Here is a 6,000-nt window from a genome sequence, read left to right as displayed (position 1 = left end):
TTACTTGAGTCATGGATTATAAGGGAGGCCAGGAAAGCCACAGCGACAAGAGCCGACTGCCTGTTCATGATGAAATTCATTGGCTCGCAGTCAGAGAGTGTACGCCGGCCAGCAGTTACGAAGTTTCTTTACAAAGACTGGGTGTTATTAGCGGCTTGAGACCTTCATCACATATTTTAATGATCAAAAACTAAGAAATTCTGTTATTATTAGGACCCAAAAGGATTGCTGGCTGCCGCAACATATCCAAAAACTTATGAAACACAAAATGGTAGCCCCAAAGACACGTATGACCGGCATGTATGAAAATTGGTATGCACATGTATCATGACCAGACAAGCATAAAAGCCTCTTGGACCCAAACCCCAAACCCAACAGGAAGTCCGACATTTTGAATTTAGTGCTCAGTTTCTGCGTTTTTTTTAAAGTTGTATTTTAAGGAACTCCTCCTGGGGAAAAAATCGAATCGACTTCAAATTTGGTCAGAGCAGCCTAAAGGCATTCACGATTGAAAGTTGTGCTATTTGTGAATGTGCGTCAAACGGAGGGTGCGTGGCTTGGCGTCGAATTTGGACGTATCGCCAATGAAACAGGAAGTTGTCATAACTTCAGTGTACTTTGTCCAATCTGCACTAAACTTCACGTTTAATAAAACGCAGAGCTCAAGGGAACAACAGCAGCAGTCGACATAAAAGCAGGAGAGAGGAGATTCTGTTTCACTTCCCATACTCCCGACTCTTTCCCAGCTGAGCCGGAGAATCAAACTGTTGACCTTTGAAACACAAGGAGGCTGCATCAGCTGTGCCTCTGGGCTGCCACAGTAGAGTGAATGTTAAAAGAAGAGAGAGGCAGTCCCCAGCAGTACCTGCTGTAAATACTGCAGGAAACAAAAGAACTGTAGAGCTCCCTTTAACTGTACAGACAGAATCTACTCAATTAATCTCATCTTTAATTAAGATATTTCTGTTTTAATAAATGATACATCTTGGTCACAAATGGAAATTAAACGTAAATGAGTCATAAATTACATAAGAAACAAAGAATCAGATTCTTTCTCATAGCGGATTGTGTTCATAATGAGTTTTATAAAGACGTAAAGGCCAGCAATAGAGGCTGTGCAAGTCCTCCAAATTAAATGACCAAATTCTTATTTACTCAATTCACTCGACTCTGGTCTCCCACACACACCAGATTGCCCTAGCTCCTCTGCTCTGTTGACTTTCATCAGCAGTATGTTATCTAAGTTGCCTGAAAAACACAATTTTGTTCACCTGCAAGTGCGTTTTCACAACAGCAGGTGAGCGGCTTTCAGAGGAGCTCTCTGACAAGAATAGCACGGATGCCAGTATCTTTATTAAAGTGAATTACTGATGAATCACCCTCAAACAGACATCTCTTGTACATAATACCTACAATGTTAGATCCAACAATTGGCTTTACGGTGCCACCTGTTCTGAATCTGGAAAAAGGAGTTGATTTCGTTACGGTATGACCATCAGCCTCCCTTGTCTCTCTAACGGGTTTAAAACAAAAGGCAACTAAAGTTTCTCTCGCTGCAATGCAAAAAGAATGAATTTCTGTGCTCAGTTAACCCCTGTGGTTGATGTGTGGGGGATATTGGCATGCAACAGATGTGAAACTTTGCTGCCTTCACCATTTTGAAAAAGAGATTTAATCTCAACGGTTGTTTTACAAAGAGCCTCCCCATTACATACACTGTCTGTGGTTCAGAGATTGCTCGTGTCTGACGCTTTGTGGCTAACTATTTCCTCCTTTATGTACGATGGCCGCTCTTTAAAAACTAAAATATAATTTTGGGGGCAATTTGAGGAAACGAGGACATAAAAATGTAGCTTTTTAAAAAGACTTGCAATTACAGTTTGTGCAATATGATGAAAGGGGGCATAAAACACACTCATGGGTGGAAATATGTAAAACTTCCTCTGCACTAAAGTTAACAGAGGTCATTTTGCTCGGCCTGCTGTGAGCACAACTCTCTCCCAGCCGTGGGAAAACAATTAGGTCACCCCCCCACGGTTCAATCTGAAATCATCCATTTGGACGCTCCGCACTCGACCACGTGCTCTCGCTCCTATTGAAGGCCAGAGAATGGTCACTTGAGTGCCTTCGGTTTTTGGTTTAAATGAGAATTCGAGGCTGTGGACACATTTCAAACTGTCATTTGTCAGCCCTCCAAATGCTTTGTAATAACACTCAATTATACAGACTGAATGACGTTGCTAGGTTACAGAGCTGGCTAAGTGGCTGATGGGACCATCCAGTGGTCACTCAGTATCGTGGGCTGATGGAGGGTCCACACTCAGCCACTTGGCAGCTTGAGCCTGAAACATGCTCTGAAATCCACATCTGGTGATTAGGATGTGCAAATCATGTCAACAAGCTGCAGCACAGGAGGATTCGTGGGTTGGAGACGGACCAAAAGCTTCATTCAGGGGAAGTTTCACTGCTCATTTACCTTCTCAAACAACGCACTTTACAACCCCTGTCTCCTAGTCTGGATATTACTGATTTATTTTTAATAATACCTGCCTGGAGTATGTTCACAGACACTATTTGAACCACTAAATGTCTGTTAACAAGCTGGAATTGAAAGGCGGTGGTTGAGGGGGATGCCGGGGGGACAAGGTGCAGTGACTGTCACACCACAGTCCAGTGTTTGTGTCCAGACTCCAGCAGCAAAAGCACCTTGGTTGAATTCAGGGAAAGATTGAGATTTCAGTTAAATGCAGGGTTAAAGTGGGTGGAGATACTCCAGAATGGTGTTCAGACCGAATAAATAAGAGTGAAGGAGTTGAAAATAAGACTTTTTTTTAACCATTTGATCAGAGCTTAACGTAAAAAGCTTCTTTTTACATTAATATATATTAATAATAAAATAAAACCCATAAAATATTGAGTTTAAGATTATAAAACAGATAAAAGCAGCAAATTCTCACATGAAAGAGAACCCTGCAGTTACCTCCCAGTTAAATGTTAATAAAATATCTTAAGTCTCAAGTCACTGCTGACTTTTAAATAATGCTGCAGTCACTTCGATGGCTGGAAACTAATGAAAAACGTTGTCAGTGAACATTTTACTCATACATTTCCTTATTATGTAATGGGAAACATAATTCTGTTGGCATTACATTTCCCTCAAAGCGGCTGCTATTTAATACACATTATATATATATTATTGCATCGATGCTACACATGTGTTTGGACAGTATATTTTATGTAAGATATTCCCTTGTTTTTGTGTTTTACTGCATATTTTACCACTGAGAGTTCAATAATTGCCCGCAGCACCGATTATTTCCCCTTTGGACATTTTTCTGCATTTGTCTTAAGATAGTAGGAAATCATTGCTTTCCATTAATCTTAATATTCTGTCTTTACTCATTAATGTTTTAGCCATTACTCTGTTTACTGACTCCATCGGTTCGTTCTTCCATGTCGATTCCCGCTGACTTCAAGCTGCCGACCCAACCTGATTTCCCAGCAGGAACAACCTTTACCTTATCATCTATTACCACATGTCTGATGTCTGAACCCTCCCGAGGGTCCTGACTTTTCGGTCCAGCTCGGACATGTTCTTATGTCATTCCTGGCCGAGATCAACACCAGTAAGTGAAGGAGGATTTTCATTAATAGCTGTTTGTTCTAGTGTGCACTTCCCCCTCCGCAGCTCCGCCTGTGCACCTCTGTGAGCAAAAAATCCAAATCAGGATGGATCTTTTACTTCAAAAAGCTTTATTAAGCTCTGAATGGTTACTCCTGTGCCACTAATAAAGATAATAATAAATAATTCCCATATTTAAAAAAAAAAAGCTGAAGAGTGGAGCTGATGTGATATCTGTTGCCTGCAGACAAATCACTGTTTTTTTCTGCTTTTGTTGCTCTTCACTTCCAAAAAAACCTGAAATAAGTCTGAAAAGCCATGATATAGCCTCCTACGCGAGGAAGACCTTGGTGCTAACTACCCACACAGGGATGATATGTGATTGGAGTAGAGACGGACAGAAAGGAACAGAAATCACTCTCACTCCTTCTACTTGCTTTTATCGTGTAAGAATCTGTTTTTCTCAAGGACAAATACACAAACACCAGCACTGAGAAACACCATGTTGAACACATTGTTAAAAACACAATCAGCTGTTACCGCATTGACCCGGAGACCTCAAATATGACTGCCATATGCAAAACTTAACACCCCCTTTCTTGCTACACTGGCTGCATGGAGCCTGATGTACTAAGAAAGAGATCACTCGTATATGATATCTTAATGAAAACCAGACCAGTTTAATCAAATATATCAGGCTGGGTTTTAGGGAATGAGTCTAAAATGATGCATCAGACTAGAAAATGTGCATCTGGTGCAGTACTGCTAGCATAAAATATGGATTCTTGGGTTTGAATATTTATAAGAAGTGTAATATAGCATCAAGCTTCGATGGGGAGCTGGAACAAGATGACAGAGAATATACAGTATGTGTTACCGTCAGACAGAGTGGAACAGCATGGTTTTAATGCACTTTTTAGACTCAATTTAACATAATCTCTCGTTATCAAAGATAATAATGTGACAACTATATATCAGGGTGGCTGTGACGCCGTGTCCTTGAGGAAGACGCTAAACTGGGCAGGCCAGCACCTTGCGTCGCAGCTCTGTTGCCCTCAGTGAGCATGAATGAAAGTCAAATTGTAAAGCGTTTTGTACGTTAAAGTTATAGGTAGCGGTATATAAATGCATCCATTTACACATACATATACTCCAGTCAACACTAGAAAGAAAGAGAGATGCACAACTCTTTTTCTCCTTACAATTCTTCATCATTTCTGAGCATTCTTTCTTTCTCTGAAAGAAAACATTGTTCAATCTGTGATGTTTACCAGTTTCAAGGAGATAGTGAGAACCATGACCTTTTCGGTGACTCCATCACTCGTATGTTCTGATAAAACTCTGCAGAGGAAATGTGTTTCATGCAGGTCTTTGGTCCTCAAAGATTTTTGTGCTGGTTTCAGTGTATTGCACGTCAGGCCTTTGTGTTTGCTCACTGTGGAGCATCCGATCTGGGAACCTGTCTTATATTCGGATCAATACTCAAATCAAACTTTTGTTTTAAAGTTAAGAAAAAAAGAAAGAACATTTGTGCGTGCAGAGCAGTTGTTTCTTGTTAAACAAGTTAACTGAAAGTTTGGTCACACTCACACACACTTTAGTGTAATAAGGAGCCTTGAAGTTGTCGTTCATTAGCAGTCATTAATAACACCATTAATAACAACCTCACCATGTTTAATTAGGAAAGTAGTTTAAAAACACAGAAAAAGAGCAACCATTTACAGCTTTCTGCTGTTAGAAGTAAAATAAGCTGATAATTAGCCTAGTCAGTAATCAATACTCACATTATTAAAGCATAAATCAAACTAATAACTAACAGCAGTCAACGTCAGACAACCTGATCAGCTAGTGTTTCTGTAGTGGAGACTAAACGTTAACAATGATCCATATCAGCAGTTTGAATCCAACTAAAAGCTCCCTGCACCAAACTCCCTTTAAGAAATATCACATTTTAACAATTCCTAACGTGTTCGTAACAACACGTAACTCTAGAAACACGAGCTAAAGGCCTCATGTCCACAGTCTGACTGTCAATACAGGCGTCAATATCGTCCTAAGATACAGTGTATACTGATCAATATGTCCATAAAGATACAGTGTATACTGATCAATATCATCCATAAAGATACAGTGTATACTGATCAATATCATCCATAAAGATACAGTGTATACTGATCAATATCATCCATAAAGATACAGTGTATACTGACTAACTACCAGTTCACTGCTTCCTGTCTGGTGCTGGAGAGAGATGTTACCAGTGGCTCCGCAGCCATCCTTGTTAGGACACTCCACTGATTTCATTCATTGTCTTTGCCTAACCCTTAACCTCACCTCAATTAACACAATTAGAAATGACAGTTCGCTGCACCGACCGT

General features: G+C 40.2%; 1 protein-coding gene across 4 annotated transcripts in view; it reads right to left on the bottom strand.

Moving 5' to 3' along the window:
- The window catches only part of si:cabz01090165.1 (uncharacterized protein LOC100333421 homolog), a 357,316-nt gene that overhangs the window by 30,538 nt on the left and 320,778 nt on the right, over nt 1-6,000 (bottom strand). The gene's annotated exons all lie outside the window — the stretch shown is intronic.

The sequence above is a fragment of the Dicentrarchus labrax genome, unplaced genomic scaffold (assembly GCF_905237075.1).
Source record: "Dicentrarchus labrax unplaced genomic scaffold, dlabrax2021, whole genome shotgun sequence".
Taxonomy (NCBI): domain Eukaryota; kingdom Metazoa; phylum Chordata; class Actinopteri; family Moronidae; genus Dicentrarchus; species Dicentrarchus labrax.
The sequence above is the reverse complement of the archived record's forward strand: the minus strand, read 5'-3'. Positions and strand labels throughout refer to the sequence as shown.